Below are 25,739 nucleotides of genomic sequence, written 5' to 3'. Positions count from 1 at the left end.
CCAACCATATTTAGTACACATTGTACCAATTCTTCAAGTCTTTTAGTCACATATGTGTGAATCCTTCTTGAGACCGGGTTGATGTAACAATGGAGGTAAATGATGTTTTGAAAATTAATACAAACATTTTATAATAAACCCTTTGTCTGTTTGGAATCAGTGATAGACCAGACTGTGTTCTTGCACTCTCTACCGCTGAATTTAGACAACCCTGCACGTCTGGATTGCGGTCATAATCATAATCTAGAAAAAAGACCCTTAAGAAAAGACCATCATTGTAACTTTTAAAAGTGTAGCTCTGGCCTTTAGCAAAATTACAAATAAAGCATTGTGAGTACAATTTTCCACACACAGACTCAGAAGCACAGAATCAGAAGACAAGTTTCTTAGAGTCAACAGCTTGTGTAATAGGTAGCTCACGACAACACCCTGTAGCACAGTTTAACACTCATGTCTCAGTTTCAGCTGTGAAGAGAAGACTTGGAGCTTGCTCCAGGTTTGACAGGTGGAGTCATTGCAAAGAAGGTAAAACAAGAAAAAGCAAGTTTGCCTGTTTGTCTTTTGCAAGTTGAATACTGGAAATGTTGGGGGTATACATTTGGCCGATAGTGTACAAAATACAAAATATATACACATTAACTTACACTATACTTACATTATTGCATTGTGTACAATGTGCAGGTTTAATATATAATCTGTAAAATGTTTACATTACTGTTTGCATAAACACGGAATAAGATGTGAATTCAAGTGTAGTGCGAGTGCGGAGACATTTTTGGTGGGTGCAGTGTGACTGAGCCGACTTAACAGTTCCAGTAAGTAAGTGCTGGGTGCAGAGTGTGTTTGTATGGGGTGAAGGTGTGAGGAGATATCATGTGTGATGAGACCGATGAAACTGGACTGATGCTACTGTCTGTTCAGCAGCCTAATAACTTGGGGGTTGAACTGTCTGGAACTGTCTGGTTCTGGTCTTCATGCTTTTATACCTCCTGAAACTAGGCAGCTGTGAGAACAGGCAGTGGCTTGTATGGGTGGAGACCATAATAATACAGCAGCTCCAAATTCAGAACGTTTGGAAGCTGAAACCCAATGATGTTCTGGGCTGTGCGAACCACCCTCTGCAGAGCTTTCCGCTCAGGAGCAGTGCTGTTTCCGTACCAGGTTGTGATACAGCCCTTCAGAATACCCTTCACAGTAAAAGTGTAGAACATCCTGAGGATGTAGGGATTCATACCAAACCTCCTCAGCCATCTGAAGGTTAAGAGGTGCAGTTGTGCCTTCCTCGTAACCTGTGTGGTGTGTTCTATCAATGTAAGTTGTGTGAATATAAAAGGGCCTTTAAGCTGCTGACCCTCTGCAGTAGATCAGGGTGTAAACTCTCTCCTGCTTCTTAAAGTCCACTATCAGATCCTTGGTCTTGCTGAAGTTTAGAGAGAAGTTATTTTCCTGGGACCAGAGTGTCAGTAAGCCAACCTCCTCTCTGTAGTCTGGAGATCAGGCCCACGACTGCAGTGTCATCAGCAAAATTAAGGATGATACTAGCCCTTTGTCTGGCTGTGTTGTAGTAAGTGTACAGGGAGTACAGGAGTTGGCTGAGCACATAGCCTAAGGGGATTTGGTGTTAAGGGGTCATTGAGAAGGACCTAATGCTGCCCCTCCTTACCACCTGCTGTCGGCCAGTCAGGATGTTCAGGATCTAGCTGCATAGACATCTGCTTAGACCCAGATACTGGAGATTGATGTCAAGCTTAGGGGGGATGATTGTGTTAAATGCCAAACAGCATTCTCCAGCATTCGTTCTTGTCCAGATGAGGAAACAAATTCCAATGGGCCCAGGGTGGCAGGTAGTAAGAAGCAAATGAGGTTAAAGCACTTGCTTATGATAGGGTTGGTGGCAGTCGTTTAAGCAGGTAATGCAGGCTCTCTTTGGAAGAGGGACAATGGGGACACGCTGGCAATGGTGGCACACTGGCACAATTAAGAGCAAGTGAGATGTCCGCAAAGACTCCAGATAACTAATCAATGCATGCTTTAAGTGCTCTTCCAGGTATGGGCCAGCTGATTTGCTGGTGCTCACTCGCTTAAAGCGCACGTCAGATACGGAGGTGTAACTCAGCTGTGTAGGGGTCTCTCTTCGGGGGCACGGTATAATTTGCCTCGAAATTAGCAAGCAAAAAGCAGTTTAGCTCATCTGGAAGCACAGCACGAGTGTTAACCACGGCGCGTGAGCTCCCCTTAAAGTCTGTGATTGTGTTAAATCCCTGCCACATGCATAAAAGTTATGACTACAGTTATCACATTACATAAATAATAGCTCAGCCTTTGTTAAAGGCCGAGCTGTAGTCCAGGGAAAACATACTGTACAGACAAACTTTATATAAATTCATTTTTCCATGTGTTCAAGGACAGAATGTAGAGAAATCGCCACAGCGTCCTCCACATACATGTTTGGGTAGTAAGCAAACTGCAGTTGGATGCTTTGAGTGTCCTTTTAGAGCTCTTATTGTAAAATGCAGTCTTGTAGATGGGACGGTACATAGAACATCAAGCCAGGCTCAAAATAACTGGACTCTTGGGAAGTTCTGTGAGATAAAAGTAGGCTAGAGTGGGCAAGTGGAAGGGGTATGTGGGAGGAAAAGGCAAGGCACATAGAATGCTTTGGATCAAGCCTTGTATCCAAAAAGCAAGTGTGTGTGTGAGATTTGAATGATGAGCTATATAAATCTATATCATTATAAATACATCAAAATGTGTGTTTGAGTATATCAGTTCTTTCAGAAAACCGAAATAAACTGTAAACTTAATTTGAAGGTATTTAGAGCAATTACAGAGCCTGAACAGGCAATTACAGAGCCTGAAGAGCTTATCATCAACCATTTAAGAAATGCTTTTATAAAAATGAAAAACATTAAACATTTGAATTTGGCTAGTTTTTGCCAATATGGTACACACTACTGTATAATAAAATGACTGCATGAAACACATCAGCATCATGTTAAGAGCAGATGATAAGGTATTAAGTGATGTAATTTTGTTGCATTACATTTGAAGACTTTGCCCAAAAACATTCTTCAAAATCACTGTTGCAGTTACAAATGCTTTAGTTTTCATATGCTTATTTATTCATTCCACACAGAACTTCAGAAATGGCCTGGACAAAATTATTGACAAAATTGCCCGAAATAAGTAGATTTGAATCACTGTGATTAGTAAGATTATCATTAAGACATTTACAGCCCAAGGTACTGAACTAACCTTCCTGCATGTGAATGGAGGAGAGAGAAAAAATAGAATTAGAAAAATTAGAAGAATGTCCATACAAGAAATCACATACAAGGTTGAGATACAGCTATCCTTGTGATTATAACAGTGAGCTGACCAACTGAACAAAAGAGTAATAATGTTTATCTTATAAGACATGTCAGCTTTCATTGGTTACTTTCATGAGTGAACTATTCACATCTAGTGTTAAATATTTAACACCTAGAAAATGAAAATAAAACATTTTTATTTGATAGTTCGTGTTTTATTTTTCAGGATCTAAAATGCTATTAGCAGTCACTACAGTAAAAATAATTTAGTCTGATACTTCAAGCATCGGTGCAGTGAAAATCCAGTAAAGCTCTTTACAGCTAAATGACACTACATGAACATCAATGTTAAGTCTTGTCTCTGAAACCCACCACGGTTATGTAAAAATCAATTTTGCAACACATTTGCCCACAGTAAAGACTCTAGCTGGTCTGGAATTGACTGCAGTAGGACTTCTTCATTTAAGTGTTCAGATTGTCCTCAGGTAAAGACCCACAGATGGTGTTGGACTCAAGGGTCCAAAATTATCATTTGCATTGCTGTTAGTTGGAATGGGCTCCTGAGCCTGTGCTTGTTGGAATTTGTCCATAATGTCCTAGAGTGTCATGAGGGATGCAGGACCGTTTCTATGGGTCTATATTCCCCTTATTCAGATGGGACCGTGCATTAGTCGCCATTCTTCAAACCCAGCTTGTATGTGACATGGAAGTTAAAGTGGATTTAACTTTCAGTCCATTGGGCTTGCCTGAAGTCCAGCTGTTTGATCTCCAAGTTAGGATGGTTTATTAAAATAAGGGAGGACTGGTGAGCCCTCTCTAATCAATGATGTCACTCCTTCATAGGCAACTAATTTTTTTTTTAACCAACAGATCCCTGAAACCCATCTTTAAGGGTCATTGGGCTTACATAGACACCCAAAAGGTACAGTTTAGTTTGATAAACTCAATCACTGCAAGAGCACGGCACCTACTTCTGCACCAGTATCAAACACAACCAATTTTACTACGGGGGCAGATTAGGAAGATGCAGAATGGAAGCGAAAACAAAATGATCCTTCAGGGCTCTGAATGCGGGTGAGGCAAACTACAAAAAACACTGCACCTCTTTGACAGTTTTGGGCTAGGGGGCAGTCTTCTACTGCCCTAACCTCTCGTGTACTTTTTTTATGTATTTATTTTTTATTTTTTTTACAGGTAAAAAAAAAAAAAAAAAAAAGCTACTGTTCTGAAAAGCTTAGGACATTTTCATTGATACTCACTGCTGACGTTCTGGAGAAGTTACAGGCGTTCTTGTGCACTTGTTCTTGAGTGCTAAATGCTCTTGGTTGTGTAATGTTTAGAGACAGTAAGACTTGACAGATTCAGGTGTGGGTTAAACTTGACATTCTCAAGTTTACAAGGAGCTTAGACTTGAAAAAAAACAACACACACACAAAACCTGAAGTAAAAGACCAGCAATAAAACCAGGTTACTTATACAGTCAATGCCAGAAATACTGGCACCCCTGCACTTCTATCAGAAAATGCACCATATTTCCCATAGAAAATGTTGCAGTTTTTTTGTGGAGCCTGCTCCTGCTTCATAGACTTGGACATTGTAAATCGACTGGCAAAGAAATGGTGATTATGAAATCCATCTTATGCAGAGAGAGGCCTTGTATGTCTTTACTTTAAATACAATGGCTCAAATGACATGAATAAGAAATTAACCTTAACCTAAGCTTAGACATTTTGTGAACAACTGTTAACTTTTAAGTGTTTGACTTGTATTATGTAACTGGTCCAAGAAGTACTCATGATAATGATGTCATAAGAGGGTGTCTGTAAAATGTGTGTGAATATTTAGAGGATGCGTGGCCATTTTGTTTGATAGACGCTGTATTTGACTAACTGGGCTAAACCAAGTATAACTGCAGAAGTAGATTTAAATATTTGAATGGATATTTTTTACAATTAAATGTACATTTCAGGGAATTCAACAAATGTTACATTTGACAGTATATATTGAGCATTTATAACCACTCCTCACATCCAAACGAGGTCTTACATGCCTGCAGTTATTGTCTTTTGCATGTTTTACAGGTCTGGAACTGCATTACAAGCTTGCTCATTCAATTTAAAATTTTGTCATGTTCATATTTTATTTTCCAGTTAAATAAAACTGATGTTTATCTTAAAATAAATAAAGGTATGGTTTCCCCTACCTTCATCTGCTAGTGTAATACACTCCATTATCTCTGGATCATCTCACAGCATCTAGCAATAATAAAGAAAATGTTTTAAATGTTAACACAATGGTGAATTATACTGGTTTTACCATGTTGGAAACTATACTTGGTCCATCCATTGTTAACATCATTTTCAAAATAATCTTTTACTTTTTATTTTAACTGGAGGGAAAGAACACCAATACCAATACTTACAGTGGGGGAAAAAAGAAATATAGTCAGTCACCAATTGTGCTCCCACTAAAAAAAAATGAGAGAGGCCTGTTATTGACATTATAGGTAGACCTCAACTATGAGAGACAAAATGAGAAAAATAAATCTGAAAATGGTGGAAAATAAGTATTTGGTCACCTACAAACAAGCAAGATTTCTGGCTGTCACAGACATGTAACTTCTTCTTTAAGAGGCTTCTCTGTCCTCCACTCATTACCTGTATTAATGGCACCTGTTTGAAATCGTTAACAGTATAAAAGACACCTGCCCACAACCTCAAACAGCCACACTCCAAACTCCACTATGGTGAAGACCAAAGAGCTGTTGAAGGACACCAGAAACAAAATTGTAGACCTGTACCAGGCTGGGAAGACTGAATCTGCAATAGGCAAGCAGCTTGGTGTGAAGAAATCTACTGTGGGAGCAATAATCATAAAATGGGAGACCTACAAGACCACTGCTAATCTCCCTTGATCAGGGGCTCCATGCAAGATCTCAGCCAGTGGGGTCAAAATGATCACAAGAACGGTAAGCAAAAATCCCAGAACCACACGGGGGGACCTAGTGAATGACCTGCAGAAAGCTGGGACCAACGTTACAAAGGTAACACACTACGCCACCAGGGACACACATCTTGCAGTGTCAGACGTGTTCCCCTGCTTAAGCCAGTACATATCCGGGCGCTTCTGAAGTTTGCTAGAGAGCATTTGGATGTTCCAGAAGAGTATTGGGAGAATGTCTTATGGTCAAATGAAACCAAAGTAGAACTGTTTGGTACAAACACAACTCATTGTGTTTGGAGGAGAGTTAATGGTGAGTTGCATCCAAAGAACACCATACCAACTGTGAAGCATGGGGGTGGCAACATCATGCTTTGAGGCTGTTTCTCTACAAAGGGACTAGGACGACTGGTCCGTGTACATGAAAGAATGAATGGGGCCATGTATTGTGAGATTTTGAGTGCAAACCTCCTTCCATCAGCAAGGGCATTGAAGATGAAACATGGCTGGGTCTTTCAGCATGACAATGATCCCAAGCACACTGCCAAGGCAACAAAGGAGTGGCTTCGTAAGAAGCATTTCAAGGTCCTGGAGTGGCCTAGCCAGTCTCCAGATCTCAAACCCATAGAAAACCTTTGGAGGGAGTTGAAAGACTGTGTTGCCAGCCGACAGCCCCAAAACATCACTGCTCTAGAGGAGATCTGCATGGAGGAATGGGCAAACATACCAGCAATGGTGTGTGCCAACCTTGTGAAGACTTACAGAAACGTTTGACCTTGGTCATTGCCAACAAAGGATATATAACAAAGTATTGAGATGAACTTTTGTTATTGACCAAATACTTATTTTCCACCATTATTTGCAAATACATTCTTTAAAAAATCAGACAATGTGATTTTCAGATTTTTTTTCTCATTTTGTTGAGAAAAGTTTAGGTCTACCTATGATGTCAATTACAGGCCTCTCATCTTTTTAAGTGGGAGAACCTGCACAATTGGTGACTGACTAAATACTTTTTTTTCCCACTGTAGTTGAATAAGTATGTAATTAAATAGAATTCTGTATTAATTACTGATCAAATATTTGTATAATTATAGTCTAGGTCACAAAATAATAGCCATACATGACCTAACGTAACAAACAGTATTATTAAAGATATTAAATAAACATTCTCAGTGCAGGCTTAGAAAAGTAAGTGAACCTCTGTGTTAATGACTTCTGCAATAGTTAATTACAAACACAAACTTTCAAAAGACCTCAGATGTGATATTGATATGCATGACACGGTTGCAGGTTACTAAAGTATTGCTAGACCTGGGGGTACATTAATTCACCGTTAGACAAACTGTCTACAAATGAAGATTCAGGAGCGATCCTACTCTTCCTACGAGTGAGCTTTCTGTTAACATCACTTCAAGAGTACAAAGAGCAATCCAGAGAGATGAGAAAAAATCCAATCCACTATGGTGAATGGTGAATAACATTTTGTATTATACTAAAAAACATACATTTATATTACTTTTTTTTTCTTAATTTAAAATAAAAAAATATATAGTATAGGTATAGAGATTTTGTAGTGAAGTCGGCAGGCAGGCCACCTGCAAAATAGAAATGTTCCAGCACATCCTACTAATGATAAATAAACCAAACATGCAGCAGGTCTGTTCCATTTAATGAGGTTTTACTAATTTTATCATCCTGACATATACTATACTAAATGTGCTCAAAAACCTGTCTTTTGTACTTATGGATCAAAATGGGACCAAAGAAATACCCAGACGAGTGTGTGGGAGGATGAGAAGTGAGGTTTGATGTTAAAAGGTTCTGGAACAGTATTGTTGCATATTCAAATTTATACATAGGTTTAGAAGAGAGCTCAAAGTTAAAGTTAGAGTTTTGGTATGGTGTGGTCAAAGTATTGACCAAGGGTTAAGTTCAGAATCAAATAACTTCTTTGTGCAACCACAGAGATGTAATGTAGGGTCAAATGTTAATGTTTGGTGTGCACATAAAAGGAAGGTGTCCTAGCCAACATAAAATTTAAACCATGGGTTTGGCAGATGATTTAATGAAAACTATATTGTTAGGGCAAAACTGTCCAATTTTAACTGTGCTATTGAAACAAATCTAGTCATGCTATATGGTTATTCACAGTCAAAGCTACAAGACAGTATGATTGACTCCTTCTAAATGACTTCATCTAAATGTCAGCAATACCAGGATAAACTTAAGGGTACAATGGTAAGGCATAATAAGGTAGCTATGGATCATACTGAACAGCTATAGGTTGAGAGATACTTTGACAGATTTTGCCAAATTTACTTTAAAGAGTGGGATACTGGCAGAGATTGAGGGTGTACAGCCGAAAGGACGTTCACACTTCAAAATGGGTTACTGAATAGGCAGAAGAGACTGGTATTAGAACTGATGATTCCTTAGAGTAAGGCAACAGATTTTCAAACTAGGGCAGAGTATCCCAGGGGCAGGGCATTTGTAGTATATGAAAACCCTGAATAGAATCGCAAAGCTGTTTTATTACCCAGGATTGTATGCTGACACATGCTGTGCTGTAAGGCATGCCTGGAGTATTAAAAGATGGGCAGAGGAGTAGCAAGGGCTCCCCTAGTTCAGTCACCAATAATTTATGAACATTTTCATGGAATAGCTGATAGATGTAGTAGAATCATTACAAAAGGAGTCAGAGGGGTAACAGGTACGTCTTGATTATCTTAGATTATACTACCAAGTTACAGTCCTGTGTAGCGGAATCACCAGAAATGTATCAACTTATCAACACTGACTATCTTTTCTCTTTCTCCCCCTCCCATACCTAACACTTACAAATTATAGTACATGTCAGCAGGTGTCTTCCTATCTCACATTTTTGGACTGAAAGCCCAGGACACATGAAGTGCAAGTAAACTACTATAATAACATCACAATGTCTTAGACCTCTCCAAAAAATAGACAATTTCCTGTTTTTATGACTTTATTAAAACAACAACCTCTACTACTGTGGTGTCAGTCAAAAGATTTCGTTAAAACATTCCTGAGAAGCTATATAGAATCCAGACAATTGAAACACAGCACAACCGCAACCCCTTACTGAATAAGCTTGTGAACTATAGACCTTTTCATTTGTGAAAACTGAAAGAACTGTATTAATCGTATTAATTGTCTGTTACAGTTTCACCAAAATTAACATGACTCGTTCATGGAGAGGTCTGGGTTTGATGATAAAAAACTTTTTTCCCCATATAAAATTTCAAAGCATGTTTTAGTCATATTACACCTAACAAAAAAAGAATCTCTTTGTTCTCCGTTTTCTCATTCTGATGACTGAAATCGCTGGTTTTGCACGCAAACCAATTAGATCACTAGCTCAGCTAATTCCGCCACCCTAAGAACCTAATGGGCACTTTCCAGATAGACAGATGAACCAGCCAATAGAAGCCCATCAGCCTAGATGGCCACGTCCAAAGTACAGCCCCTGAGGTAAATTCCTTTAAGCTACTTCAGTGAGAAGCTGCAGTTCAGAAGATTTTACTACAGCAGATCTGTTAGAAATTAGAACTCAGAGCTTGTAGGATTTATATTGACAAATTCTCCTTTGTTAAGCCTTCTTTTCAGTTATGTGTTTGGCATTTAGTTTCTTTAACAAGTTATAGGTGAATTTAGCTCAATCGTAGAAACCAGTGCCATGACCTTATCCAGAGAGTTAGTTTCCAGGATTAATCAAGCTGCATCTTCAAGTGCATGCAAAAAACTCCAGCATCTACTCATCGGCTCTGTGTGCCTGGTCTTCAAACCATTTACCACTTGTCTAGCACGTGCCAGCAATGGGCCAGATCAGTGACCCTGTGCACCGGCAAAAGTGTCTGCCGTCTGGGTCCAGAAAAAGAAGGGTGCTGAGCCAATCACTGCTAAGCAGTTATTTAAATCTTAAGCAGTGATTTAAAAACATTTAAATCTTAAATTTAAATGTATTATTTACTGTATATATGTATTAAGTCGCTGAAGTGAGAGAAGCAAAGAAAAACTCAGTGCTGGAGAAAGAAACCTTGAGAGGACGAATATAATCATAATTATTTAATGAATATAATAATAACAGAGAACAATCCATGTAAACATAGTCGGTAGGCAGACAGCAAGTCTGATGCTGGCAGTTTACGGAGTACAGAGAATGTGAACACTATCAGAATGTGTCTAATGACTTCTGGATTCTGGGAACTAGTAAGAAGCCAGCACCCTGTTATCGAAGTAATTCATAATAAGAAATGAGATCTTGCAGGCACTCAGGAGCGATGCTGTGTAAGTTAATGGAACAAATTTATAATCTATACGGAATTTAACTGGAAGCCAACGCAGTGACTCTGGCTTCAAGGTAATAAAAGTAAGTATCATCCATCATGTGAGGATAAGGCATTTCTTAGCTTGGTAATGTTCCAAAGATAGTAATATTAGCTATATGTTATTTAAATAATAGATCTGAATCAATTATGACAGCAATATTTTTAGCTGCTGAACTAGGAATAACAGAAATTAGCCAGATTTAATGTCAAGTCTGATTATTTTTTGCAGCTCTTGAACCCAAAAGAATGTCTTTTTTTTGTCACCATTTAGAAGGAGTAAGTTATGTAGAATCAAGAATTAATGAAATAACGTCTTTTACACAGTCCTCGCAAAGTTTGTTTGGCCAATAGGTACAGGTGTGTATTGTCTGCATAACAATGGAAGGTAATGCCATGTTTGCTTATAATTGTGCCCAGTGTAGTGTAAATAATACAGATTGATTTCACTACATATGTGGGTCTTATGCACGTATTAGCAAAGTTGTTGGATCATAGTTTTTTCTAGGATCTTGGACACTAATGGTAGGTTACAGTGACCAGTAGGTTGTGTCTATCCATTTCTCTTAGTCTTGAGAATGATATTAGTCCTTCCGATGTTACAGACATTGCTTAACTTTTGGTTTAAATCCTTGTAACACGCATTTGGTGTGCATGAAAAGGTTATGTCTATGATAAACAAGACAATACAGAGTTCTCCAGTAGCATAGTCAAATTAATCTTGTTTATGTTTATAGACTACATGTCAAGCAACTATTATGAACCTGAACTGTTCTATATATTACACAAGAGTTCTGCAAATCCTCAAGTAATACTGTGAGGCTCCTTAAATTGAGAAGCTCTTCTGAAATGCATTCATAGTCAATCCCTCGCAAAAAAAATGAACAGCTGAGCCATGTCTGTTGCATCAACACTTTTCTCACATGTAACTGAATAAACAAGCTTTGCCGGATACTTCTTTAAGTTGGTCAACAAGTCTTCGATTAGTCAGAAAACTGTGTTTCTTGCCAGAGTAAATGTTCTTAAATAACATACATTCTTGCTATCTATTCTATTCTGTGCACATCTTACCATGACTTTAGCAAGGAACTCTTTTGTAAAGTCATTAGGTTTTCCACGCTGGGCTATAAGTTAAGCTAAAGGCCAACAGGACATCGTTTCATAATTCAGTTCTATTTAGATATTCCATTTAATTAGATTAGATTTTATTTAAATATGCTTCCAGAGAGCCCTTTTTAAATCCCATTTATATGATTCACACAGTAGGTAAATGAATTGAGAGAAAAACAATATAGAGCAATATATTTCTCAAATTGAGTAACAATACTTGTTCACTAAAACATCCACATTAGTAAGAAGATCACTCTGATAATTTCAGTAAAATACAATGAAAGCAAATTAAATTGCCACAGTAGCAATAAAGTTCAGAGTACAAAGCAGAATATTTACCAAGCAAGTAGGTGAACAAGCACATTGATTTGAGTATAAAAATGTAGCAAAGAAAGCGATAAGAAAAAAAACAAAAGAAAATCATGCATCAAATGGATGAAGGAGGAAGACAGAACAGCAGCGGGGGTAATGCTCTGCATTATGCAATGACGTGAAAGAGAGGGGGTGAGCTATTTTAAGGCTGTGTGGCAGTGGTGGGGGGGGGGGTGGCTCTCACTCCTTTTCATTTTTAAATTACAGTGGTGTACATTGTGCACCCTGAGGGAGGATGGGGATACTTTTTTCTGCCATTCTTTTCAGCACATCACAAGCTTGCTTCTCATTGCACCACTGTAAGCTTTGTTCAAAACGTACAATTTTTTTAAAAAAACTTTTGTTTTTGTAAAGAAAATGTTTTTCTCTATGTAATAAAGTAGTAGCTATAAGCTTCATACTAACTTTGTACTAAAGTAAGGTGATGATATTGAATTTAGATCACATCATTTTAGTTGGGGTTAAAAATTTATATTAGTCCCAGGTTGGTTCAATAGGAAAGGATCAATGAAAGCTGCCAGTTCCTAACATGGCAGCAAGGACACAGAATATGCATTGAGCTATAGTTGATAGTGAGATTATGTGAAAGGATGCGCAAGCTCATTCTGTCAATTGCAACAGACCCAAATGGACTGTTAACAGCTACTGTTGCCTCTGAGGTAGGAAGAAAACACTTCATAACATAAAAATGTTCAATGTCTGAGTGACTATTGGTAATAATAGTTGAATATTAACGATAATAAAACAAGACATAATTACCTTTACATTACTTTGGCAAAATGCCTGGTTGTGACTGAAACTTTTGTCTTCAGATGTTAATGGAAATGCATTTCTTTTTTTGCATACATAATTTCAGGCTAGTGCAATGTATGAACTAGTTAGCGTGACGAGATGGCTAACATTAGTGTTAATAGTATGATTTTAATTATCTTAAGGAAAATTGAACTAGGAAGATAACATTATTATAGTGATATCCGAAATGTAATGTGTTACACAAAGTTGCAAAACCCACTCTCACGCAGCAGTGCCAGGTTTGGTCGGCCTAGCCATTCTTGCCAAGTAGCTGGTCCCCCAGCTAAACCCCCAGTCTCAGGTGTGTTTGTTTTTGCCCTCTTGTTTGTCAAGTTTGTGTTGTGTTCACGTTTATGCCCGGTAGCTGCTGCTTCGTTTGCCTTATTTTGTTAATAAACTACTTGCATTGGACCCATCTCTGCGAGTGTTCATCCCTCTGTGTCTGGCCTAACCCGCCATGACACCTCACTATATGTTGTCTGGTAATTTATACGTCACAATACTACATAAATTATCATTTCTACTCAGTTTTCAATGACATTTGAGCTCCAGACTAACAAAGAAAACAAAACCATTTCTTTCATCATGGTGACAAAAACCTTAAAAAAGCAGAAATATATCAACACAAACATTACAAAATTATTTTTGTTGTAACAATCCTGTTCAGTTAATGGAGATTATATATATTCTAGACAATGTCTTTATAATTTCTGCTCTTTTGGTGTGGTAAACTGGTGTCCCACTGGTGGATGAAATATTCAGGTTTATTTCCAGAATCTTCATCTACCCTTACATGGAAAATTCTATTTCCCTTCAAACATCTTACTTAAATGTACCCCTCTGACCCTCTGGGGGAAATAAAGTAGAAGAGTCCTTTCTTAACTAGGTCATCTCCATATTTGGTAGTGAGTTAACATCAGAAATGATGATAATTCTTTACTGTCAGTGGTACAGAAACTGGAACCACTTAAACCCTTTATGCCAGTAGACATGTGGACAATTTCTGTTTAGTTGCAAACAGGATTTGTGAACTTGGAAAGTTACTCAAACTAATTATTTTGCATACTCACAAGGCATGCTTATACACTAAATTTCAATTTCACAAGGTGTTTTATATACTCCCAAATGAATGTCCTGGTCCCCCATTTTTGGTACTAGACATCTGGTACTAAAAGGTCTTTTTAACACATGTCTGTAGGCTTTTTAAAATTATATTTAAGCAGCCATTTATTTTCACCCACATTTAATCTATATATCCTTCTATCTAAGGTTCTTTATCAAAATAGCAAAGTTTGGACACCCCTGCACTAGGTTTTAAGCACAATTCAGTTCTATTTAGATATTCCATTTAATTAGAGTAGATTTCATGCTACAGTATTACACAGTACTTAATTTTTTACTTTATTTTTCTGCCTTCTGTATGTTAAATCTTAAAATATTTCTGTTGTTTCTTAGCTATTATGATTGCACTGAATGCTGTCTCTGTATAATCTATAAAACATGCCCTTAAGGAAAGCCCACTCTGGATTTAATTAGGGTGCATTATGAGAGAAAGTTAAGAACCTAGTTATTTAGATAATAAAACAAAGAAAAATAAATGTACCATTACCATTAGCTGGCTACTTAAACGGTTGGTTACAGAAACGTTAGCTTTGAGAAACACTCATGTTATGTTGTTGTCATCACACAGCTATCTGATCAAATGAAAAACCACCAACCCTGCATCAAGATCTCCTTCTCAAAAAAACATAATTGTCTATCATTGTCTATTGGTTGACGGAAATCATAAATTTGATATGTACATTTGATATGTACATAAAGAATGCCTAATAACTGGATAAATGTGCCTTAGTTTGTGGTATTTTGACCAGATGACTGTAGAAGTCCACATATTCAGGTCAGGTTGGTCTATTTCAAACATTTAATGTTAGCCTGCTTTACCCTTTTCGCAATGCTTGTGGGTTTGTGGTTACTGTCCTCATGGCAAACCCAATGTGTTTAAATTATCTAGCTAAGGCTTTGAGGTTATGCTGAGGAATAAAAACTGTGTACAGTTTTGCAGCAGCTTTCAGTTCATAGCAGGCCTATACATGGATGGTTCTAGACTATGGCATGAAATAGCTCCTCAGGTGAAGATTTGAGAGTCCAAAAAAACTGAGACAGAGAAAAGAGGGGAGCTATTTTTAGTGTCACGCTTGTTGGTCAGTGAAAGCAAAGTCGGGGTGGAAAGGGAACCACTGGAGTGATGAGCACTTCTGCTTTTGTGCACCATGAAACCTACTGACTCTACAGCACAGACTTTACATAGCTGATGATAGCAACCAAGGTTAGTCATGTTCACAATGTAACTATAGCATTTTGTTTACCATCCAACATATCCAAAGAACACATGTATCTTCTGAGGTAGTAATGGTAGTGTTAAATCCAAAATAACTCTTAATTTACTAGTGTGCATTACAAACTCCACCCTGCATGTATTTAAAAATGTTTGTCAGAACTATCATAAAAGGAACACTCATTATCTGTGCTTAATATCTTTGTGTGACAGACTGATGTAGGTCAGAGGGTGGGGAAAAAAGAGATTTTCTTACTTCTTTTTTACTAACAGATTATTTTATTTGCAATTGTTTTAATATAATTTCACTTTTCTAGACATCAATGCTCTAAATATAATTCCCTGTCTTTTATGCAAGATCTGTCATTGCACAACAACTAATTCATGCAAACAATTTCTAGCTTGTATTTTATTGGGTCATCAAGGTCTACAAAACAAAAACTGTTTTGCTCCATAACTCCTAGCTGTTGTGTTTAAAAGACTGTTCCATGCTGAATCACAGTTCTCTACATTCAGTTATTTAAAGAGTATTTAATAATGCTTGAAGGGATCTGTTATTAGCTAACATGCCTGCTGTGTTGTTGTAAAAGTGATAGAAAGAGGTCTGTTTACTACGGATAGTGGGTATTATGCAAGCACCAAAACAGTGAGTCCCAAAGGTCAGAGGTAATGCAGTACGAGAGTGGCAAGGCCGCCAGCCAATGACCTGAAATGGGGTGCAGGAATAAAGGGAAGGGTGGGATAAAAGGGGCAGGGACAGGGATTGGACTAGCAGCCAATGACCTGAAAAGGGACATGGAAATGAAGAAAAAGTATGGGATGTGTGGGACTAGACCAGCAGCCAAGACATGAAAAGGGATGCTGGAAAGAGGTAAAGGGTGCAATGGGGAAAAAAAAGAGATGGGGACTGGGATGAAAGAGATAAGACAAGCAGCCAGGGGCATGAGGGGGGGAAGGAAACAGAGCTAATAAGAAAAGGGGAGGGACAAAAGCAAAAAGCAAGGAGGGATGGGATGATTGGGGGAGGGGACGAATTTATGCGTAAGGAGGGAGGAATGATGCGCAAGAATTTGGGTACAGGTGAACAGAGGCGAGCAAAGTTAAGTAGGGTTGAACTAAGAAGAGCTTAGAAGTTAGTGGAGCCGAATCTAGCAAAGTAGTAATTAAGAAGAGCTGAGTACAAGCAAATTGAGCAAAGGTCAACAGAGTTGAGTAGAGGTAAACTGAGTTCACCCTCAGCTGCAAGAGTCAAATGAAGCAGACTTGGACAAAAATGAGTCAAGCAGAGTCTGTTTGAGGCAATAAAGCAAGTAAAGTTCAGTTGAAGTGACATGAGTTGAGTAGAGTTGAATGGTTTAGAGATGACTTGAACTGAGGTGAACAGAATTGAGTAAAGTTACATTACACGCAGTTAAAATTGGAAAAGCAAAGTTGAGTAGAAATTAGGGCAGTTAAGTAGTGAGCTAAGTACAGCTGCATTGAGGTGAGCAAAGTGGAGTCAGGGTGAGCTGAGGCCGGTAAAGTGGAATTGGAGGGATCCATATTAAGTGAAACGGAGCAGAGCAGAGATACAAGGAGGTAGCAGTGAGAAGGGAGCGTTAAAGGCCTATTTTGATTTTGGGTTCTACATAATGGCTTCATAATTGCCTTGAGCAAATACCATTTAGATACACTGTATGACAATTCAAACAAGACATTAGAAACCATAGTGAGAGAAAGTTTACATTAAAACATGGTCAAAAAAGGGCACATGATAGAAAGGGTAAAATTAAACCAGGGAAGCGCATTTACTCCAAAGTGCCAGAGTGAAGCTTCAGTGCAAGCTGAGAAGGAGGAGGAGCAAAGAACTGGGGCAGATATTATGACAGGAACTGGGACAAAAACAGTAGCTGTATTTCCATTTAAACACTGTGCAAGTGTTTAAGTTCTTAGCACATAGAGGGAAAAATATTCATTAGGTGTCCTTAAAGGAGTTTTGCCAGCACTCTGTCAGCTGTTCATGGCTGTAGCTTAAATAGTTCGGAGAGGGTGGGCAGTGTGATCCAACTGCCCCTTTAATAAGGGCTGAAGTCACTCTACCACTTTGTGTATGGACACCCAACCTGAGTGAAAATCTTAACAAATTATTCAGATAGGCAATAATGCCATACATGCTCTCACTTCTCACCACATAAGACAAATCTGTTCCAATCACTGTTTTTCGTATTTGTCCTTCATTTTGCATTTCTCTTTAATGACAAAATTATAAACTCCATCCAGGCTTAAACATTTTTGCTATGTTTACATTTTTTTCTGTCTTTCCTATATAATTTTCTAAATGCAAAAACCCTAAATAAACAAAAAAAAAGACTTCATATTTAAAGAGCACACAAAGGCACAGGGGCTATATACAGTGGCTCTCAAAAGTATTAACCCCCACTTATATCAACATAATTATAAGCTTAAAATACCTGCTTCAAAATCATTTTGTAATGAAAGGTTTCTCTGCCATTGCCACTCCTGTAGGGCTGCCACTAATTACTATTTTTCTATTGATTAACTGATTAATCTAAGAAATTAATTTTCCTGTAAATTGAGCTTTTTTTTACTTTCACAAACTGTAAACAAAAGGTTACATATTAAGTGCAAAACTATAGGTTCAAATGAGAACTTCAGCATATTAGTCAGCAGGGGTATTTCTACCCCTTATCAAAGTGATCTAGTGTGTGAGCTGTGGAATGTGGCTTTAAAACCTATTTCTCTATTTGGACTAACTCTTCCAAATTGAAATTACAGGGGAATTTGGGGAAAAACAGCTCTTAGCGTCCATTAACACATCGCTATCGCTAGGGATGTAACAAATTACAGAAATCACCGATCAACGGTTCAGAACAGATCAGGTTTTTGCATCACAGATTGTATTCCACAGTATAATTTTTAACCTTTTGTAGTTAGTCTGCAGTTCACATGCATAGCGAACTGTTGGAGGGCAATTTGTTACACCACAGTCCGCTCTGTGTGAATGGAGGCACCATTATTAATGTATTAATGTCACTGCTCACAGGCTCTGCTAACATACTTGTTCTTGCCTCTAACAGAGAGAACAGAACAGTGCATCTGGCTAAAATACACTCAAGTAAACACAATATGCAATACTGAGATCAGCAAAAATTATGGGTCCAAATATTGTACGATAAGTTGATAACATAATTATCAGGCGTAACATTAAATTTGGTCACATTTTTTAAAACCTGTCATAGGACAAGTTTCTTTCATAGACTTTGGGACATCAGATGAGCATCTAAAGAACAGGCCTCATTTGGGCCTGCACACAATTCCCATAATGAGAAAGACATGGAAAACAGCATCCATAAGAGGGTTTCAAGATGTAAACACTACTTTTTAAAAATAATACAAAAGGCATGTCTTTTTCCCAAAAACATCTAAATAACCCTTAAGACATTTAGGGTATTCATCAGTGGATGAGTAAAAGGTGAAACTATTTGGAAGACATGGGTCACACTACATCTGGAATAAAGCGAACACCACACGCCACTATTAAACATCTTATCAACAGTTGAAAAAATGGGGGGTGGGGTTGATAAAAAGATGTGGACTCTCCCATCCCTTCTCCCCATCCTACTCTCGGTGCCAAAGGAGTACATTTGGAAGAGGATGACTCACACCTTGCTCATCTCCTCATCTACAAGCCCAAGGAGGAGAGACATAATTTTGTCTGACTATGTGTTTAAAAAAACAACAACGGGGTTTTACGTCGCATTCTGGATTCAAGTGTGCTCCACAAACACTTGAGCCAGTACAGATTCAGAATGTTAACACGTTCTGTGCTGCCAATTCTGGAGACTTGACTTAATTTCAGTCAACATTTAAAAGGTCTTGTGGCCTTCAGAATTTTAGCCTATATAGGCTATTATCTTCCCCCCTAAGGCACAGGCAAAGAGAGGTAGAAATCCTTGTGTCCCATATCTCTAACTTGGGATTCAATATAAATCACGCCAAGAACTGCTCCACCCCAGCCAGGAGATAACATACCTGGGGCTAAACCTAAACTCAGTCTTATTATGCATCATGTTCTTAAAAGAGCATGTCCTGTTAGACTGCTGTCCATCTCTTGAGTCTGATGGCTTCCACTCCTGTTAACGACCTGTTAAGAATGAGATTTTTCAGTGCTACATTTAAGCTCTGTGCTAATGCCTGCGCCAACACTTGCGCCACTGCCACAGACACCTGTAAACGTGTACACATTTTTGTATAAATTGTAAGTGATTAAGTAAGTGATTTTTAACAATTTGTTCTTGTTCCTGCCTGTTCAATTTAGCTCCATTATGTGTTAGCAAGCCAATAAACAGAGAAAAGCACAATGGACTTAAAATATGTACGAATACTATTTTATTGTCTCCCCTGGCTGTTAAGTCTTCTCATACGCCAAGTTCAGAGTCAGAATGAAAAAAGGAGCAGTACTATTTCTTGCTTGTTTTGATAATCTAAAGTTAATCTGACTCTAACAGTCAGCCTTTGGTTGTGTATAAAGGCTTGTGTAGAGTTTAGTTCGCAGGTCATGTTCACAAGGTTAAACAATGTTTATTTTTCTTATAATCCATGCTTTTGATGGCCTGTTATATTGAGAATCATAATTTGAGCTGGTCATTCAGATCCAGCAAACATTCTTCATGTACCATCACTCATTTTTGCACATCCTGATTTTACAAGTAGATCAAAATATTTTACTGGATGTTTATATGTCCTAGATATTTAATATAGTATATGCTAATTTCGTTATTATTTAGCTGGATGATGTTTTTCCAGGCTGTTGGCTAGTCTAAGTTTTATGGTGTTGTATTGGTTGCTCACACGCTCACTGGCTGAGTTGCATGCACAGTTGGAACCTTAAAGGTAGCCTACATACCAGGCGGTTCTTGTGTGTACTATTCCCCTGGACCAGCACAGGATATGTTTTTTTAAGTTTGAAGATGTAGCTGATCTACAAACATGATCAACCTGAGCTAGCTAGACAACCAGTATGACCAAGCTTGACCACAATGGTCGACCAGTCATGAACTAATATCAATTCACTTGTTTAGAATTTATGTTCCACATTGTGGAAGTTACTAAATGTCCAAAACAGTATGTTGGACCCCGGAAAGAACTATACTGTGAGCGTGATTAACCTTTAAAGTGATAAAGAACTTTAACATTGACTTATTTAAAAGGTTGTTTTCTTTCTTTTTTTCTCACTCACTCACACACTCACATTTTACAAAAAGGTTCCTTACGGAAACAAAAAAAGGTTATTTTAGCATCACACAATTAACATTTTATTTGACAGGGGCTTCATTGAAATTGTTTAGCAATCATCCCTCACATTCATCTGCAGCAAAAGTCTAAGTATGCAAGGAATGTTTTGGTGTCAACTTTCTTCTATACATGACTAGGCCTGTTTTTTTGTCTACAAGTTTACTTCAAGATTAAGATTACTTTCATGTTTCATGGTCTCATGTCTAAAATGGTGGACCACTAGTGCGGTCTTTTGGAATTTGTTTCTATTGTCTTAGACTTAGATTTGTCTCACCAAATTTAGTCTTTTGGTTGCAACTCAGACCAGCTATTGTTTAAAATATACATATTAATTTGTATTTTTATATATATATTAATGACAAAACACTTTCAGGGCGATGCTAAAGAAGATTTAAATATTCTTTATCTTCTAGATATTTTAAAGGGCCCCACTTACCCTGGACATTACCTGTTCTTACCCCTCCTCCCCTCCCTCAGACTGAGACCCCTACCCCAAAGCTATTGTATGTAAAGTCATTTCATTTCAGGCAATCAATACATTTTAGTCAATCACTACAAATCTGTTTCTGAGTCTGTTTTTAAACATAAACAATAGTTTTTGTAAAGAAATATATCATGTGAATGTTACGAAAAGTTTACAAATTACAAAGCTTGTAAAGATTTTGTTTAAAGTCAAGAACCATTTGGGAACTATTATTTAAGCACCTGCTAATTTTGCTGCTTACTTTCACAGTATAGTAAAGGCTCATCACAGGCTTTATTAATTTTATGTTTTATGTTTAATTCAATTCCTGCCATAACTACACTGGCACCAGGGGAGGTGACAGGATTACGTGCCACCAGAGCAGTGATACACTAAATGCAGCTGTAGTCACAACACAACCTGCCACAACAGCAGGCGGTCAGACCTCTGATTTTACAAACAAAAATGCATGTAAAGCTACATCCTTAACCACTATGGGAAAGATTTACTAAAATAGGAGCTAAATACTGACAGTCTTCCAAGCTGTAATGCCAGTCACCCACTGATTCATTTACTGAGAACTTCTCAGAAATTAACACAGGCACAATTTAATAATTCAGCACAATATACTGCCCTCATTTTCTCAGGATTAAAGAAGTAGTTTGGCAAAACAATTAAACTGTCACTGCTCTCATCTCTGTAAATACATCCCAAAAATAAAACCCAAGCCTATATACAACCACACCTACAACACACATTTAACTTATGAAAACACATACTGCACTCATAGCACATTCGGAGAAATACATAGAAATACTCAACAATGAGTGATCACACCCACATGCACTCACAACTCCAGTGCCACCCACGCACAGTTTATTGTGAACACTCGCCATTTCCAACTGTTTTTTTTTTTGTCTAGATAAGAGGTCTACATGTGCATTTAAGCATAGTTACTGAGATACTGATTTTGTATTAAATAGCACAGCACTTAGAACTGGTGCTGAATATGTTGTAGTTAAAGATATCCAACAAGTATTAAATAAGTTACCCTCACAAAAGAGGAGCTTTGTAATACTAGTCTATTGAAACCTTGCATAAGCAAATATTCAATTGAGTTAGATTTATGCATTAGTGCAGGATTTAAGGAACAACCGAAGCACTACTACTGTATTCCTGGGGTGTTTGAGACTGTTGATGCAAGATGTGATCAGACTATGTCAGCAAGGACAATCACTTCAAAACTACTGTCCCACAACTGGGTTTAAATCAATCCAGTACTTTCCGAGACTTTTTACACAATTGAATGAAAAAGTAAATGCTTTGGAATGATTGGATTTTATCATCTGTAGATCCAACACTGAGAAGGAATTCTGGTACATCTGTCCCTGTAAATGTGTTTCAATTCATTTCTGGAATGCTCTAAACTTACAGCGCTCATTAAGTCATCCCATAGCATCTCCATAGAGTTAAAGTCAGACTCTTTACAAAACCCATAACTTCTTCCTTCTTTTTTAATTTTATTGTGTGCCGAGTCATTGTGTTGTTGCATTGTCCCAATGTCCCTTTAGTCTGAGGTTAAAAACTGTTGTCTTGACATTCTTCTTCAAAATGCTTTGATTTACTTTTAAAGTAGTTATTCCATAAGACACTACAAAACGCGTCTAGGCCGCGAGGCAGCATAGCAACCCCTATACCAAGATGCTAATTTCACCATGCTTCACAGTTGGGATGATGTTTTGGTGTTATTTTTCTTCCAGACATAGAGTTGTGCATTTGAGCTTAAAAAAAAAAAAGACAACATTCTTTACAAAAATTTAGTTTGAGCTTGTATGCCTAAATTGCATTCATACCATGTATAACTAAAAACGATATTCCGCTCCACTGTGTATTTTATATTTGCACTGTATACAGCTGAAATGACAAATAAAGCCTCTTGACATGAATAGTAAAACATGTTTAGTTAGATTGTGTTTGCCTTTAATGGTGTCTTAGATAACAAATTAAACCACACTATATTAGTAATCAATGCAGAAGTCCAGGTAATTCCAAAAGATTTAGGAATTTTGCAACATTAAGCCAAAGTGCACTGGAACTGTTTTAGCAGCTCATGGTGGCACAACACCACCCTAAGGCACCTTTAAGTTAACTGAATTTAAATGTGTTAGCCACCTGTACATATGCATTAACATTAGCATTAATCGTTACTATAAGCCTAACGATTAAAAAGAGAGATCAGTTACCATATTAGGTCGTCTATGATTCTGCCTGAGGTTAACAACTGAATAAACCCAGACATGGTTGACGTGAGAACAATTATGCATTGTTTATTCAGGGTTATTTGTCGAGATATGGTGATTAAAAAACAGAATTCATTTAGATATATACTACTTCAAGATACATATGCCTACTCGTATAGCACGGTCTGTGATGTTTCTTTTAACAACAAAAAAACTCTTGCTTAGATCCTCCTACAGACTACATTCTTGTACGTCTTTATAATAAAGCAATTATTCAACGTCACATAATCACGCATGAGCTGATTACAAACACTTCTGCCTGTAGAAAAATATTACAGCTATTGGCGTAATTTTGACACATTTTTAGAGTAAACAGCGATTAATCGAACTGCGTCATGGCACAGTTTGGTGTAAGAGAAATACGTTAATTCATTTCATTAACATGTGGCTTTTTTATTCTTAGCAGCGCCTTCTTTTGGCGCTACATTTTTTTACATGAATCAGTCCAAACCACTTAATATGAATACCCACTGAAAAAAACGTGATGACCTCAAGTAAACCAAACTCCATCACGTCAGTTTCCTAGCAACATCGCAGCATGGTAATCAGAGATTGATGGTCCGCTCTGCCCATCACATTTCCCCACAACACTGAACAGGACACAAAGCAAACCTGGACATTTCGATGCACTTACCGATACAGAAAGTTGATCGCCTGCAGTTAGTATTTGTCCTCGCTTCTCACTCCTGCTTCTGCTTGTGATAACACAAAGTTCTTCCGGATAAAATGCAGTATCCACGTAATGGAAAAAGGCCCCTTCTCTTTCTCATATACACACTGACATTAGCGTGTTACTTCAGGCGGTTAGGCGGAAAGTGTCTTCATGCCGTAGTCTGTAGCCCGTACATTTCCTTGCACATGAAAAATTTGCATTCAGTTCACCACAAAACAGAAGCTTGGAAGCATTTTTTCAGAAATGTCAATTCGTGTCGGTCGTCGGCGAAGTAATGTAGTGGAGTGCCCTTGACTTCATTACATCCGCGTTGCAGATTTGAACAATATGTCCAATTTATGGCGTGCTCCTCGCTGGCATGAACGGGACAGCAAATTTCGCGGAGTCGCTTGGTTTTCTTTTCTCAGAAAAACCCTCTAAATTACGCAAAGGCTGCGTCCATGCCATTCTAAACACTAAAGCGTGTTTACCCGCTTGATTTGCGAGATCACTTCTGTAACGATTAGCCTTCAGTGTTTCTTCCTCACGCACACGTCTGGAACAGAATGTAGCGCTCCGCCTGCTGGCTTTGGCAGTTAAAACTGTAACAGCTGATTGAGTCGAATGGTTTCTACCTTGAAAAACGATTTTGCAGAGTGTATAATCACAATGTAGTCTTTAAAAGACGTAGCCATTGATCATTGATATGAATGTATTTAATGTAAATTATGTATTATTGTTATTATTAGTAGTAGTATTAGTAGTAGGAGTAGTAGTAGTAGTAGTAGTAGCAGTATTGCTGTTGTTAATTGAGTTAAAGTGCAAGTGATTATTGCGCATGATAAACCTGATTAAGTGAAAAGTTACTTAATTCATTAATGCTTGCTACAGCTAGCATATAACTGGACACGCCCGTTAAATTACAAAAGTCTTGTTGTTTTAACCCATCTGTGCAAATAGGAGGGGGCAAGGTTTAGTAGACCTGTTAGAGCAGGGAAACAATGCTGGACCATGGTCCTCTGTTGGCCACATATACTCTAGAACTTAGTTATCCAGATGTAATTTAGAATGAATATAATTAGACCATCGCCATTCAGTAAATGTGTTGAGATTAGATTTGAACTCATTATTTCAACAAGCCATGTCTTGTTTACCTATTTAGTCCAGTGCATGGCAGTGTGCTGTGTAGAGAAAAGAAGTGAAATTTGCATGTTTTAGTAAATAATACCATTATTTAATAATGATATTGCAGGTCTTATGGCAGATGAAGCATCTAAGTGTCCAGTCCTAGCTTTTGCAAAAGTGGAACCTTATTATAATTTTGACTAGTCATGTTATCATTGATTTATGTGGAATCTAACCCTCGCTTATCTTTAATCATGTTTTACTAGTTAAAACTTCAGTCACAGATATCTACAATTCAAGGGTGTAGAATTGGGCACTGCAACAATACAAACTAAAGACATACAGTCAATATAAAACTAATTGTACACTAAACATAAAATGACCAATTTAATTGGGTAAGAAGGCAGAAATGCACATGTTCTTCTCTTGCTGGTGATTGTCACTGTAACAGTTCAAGTTTTCCCCAATACATTTTACCTGTAAAATCATAAAATGGCAAGAATTCACTGTTTTTTTTTTATTTGTGTAATTTTACAAGGAAATTCTGTACAAATTAAATACATTAATTTCCTGCTTTAACAGCTTTAACAAAACTGATAAAATAAAAAGTATTCTTTACATTAAAAAAAGTCTAAATAAAATATCACTGTCAAATTTAAATGTTTGGGTGCCTTCGGGATTCGTCTTTACTTGGT

At 37.7% G+C, this 25,739-nt stretch overlaps 1 protein-coding gene across 14 annotated transcripts in view; it reads right to left on the bottom strand.

The window, feature by feature from the left end:
* The window catches only part of LOC140541777 (membrane-associated phosphatidylinositol transfer protein 2-like), a 70,633-nt gene extending 46,139 nt beyond the window's left edge, over positions 1–24,494 (bottom strand). For 11 of the 14 annotated variants that reach the window (XM_072664548.1, XM_072664557.1, XM_072664560.1 and 8 more), the window contains exon 1: positions 23,902–24,494. The gene's annotated coding sequence lies outside the window, so the exon portion shown is untranslated. Of the gene's footprint in view, positions 1–5,514; positions 5,567–5,733; positions 5,779–23,901 lie in introns of all 14 variants that reach the window. The other 3 variants (XM_072664550.1, XM_072664549.1, XM_072664555.1) reach the window with 3 other exon arrangements.
* Between the last annotated feature and the right edge of the window lie 1,245 nt (positions 24,495–25,739).

Source organism: Salminus brasiliensis, chromosome 20 (genome assembly GCF_030463535.1).
Source record: "Salminus brasiliensis chromosome 20, fSalBra1.hap2, whole genome shotgun sequence".
In the NCBI taxonomy this organism is placed as follows: domain Eukaryota; kingdom Metazoa; phylum Chordata; class Actinopteri; order Characiformes; family Bryconidae; genus Salminus; species Salminus brasiliensis.
This window is presented reverse-complemented; position numbering and strand designations above follow the sequence as displayed.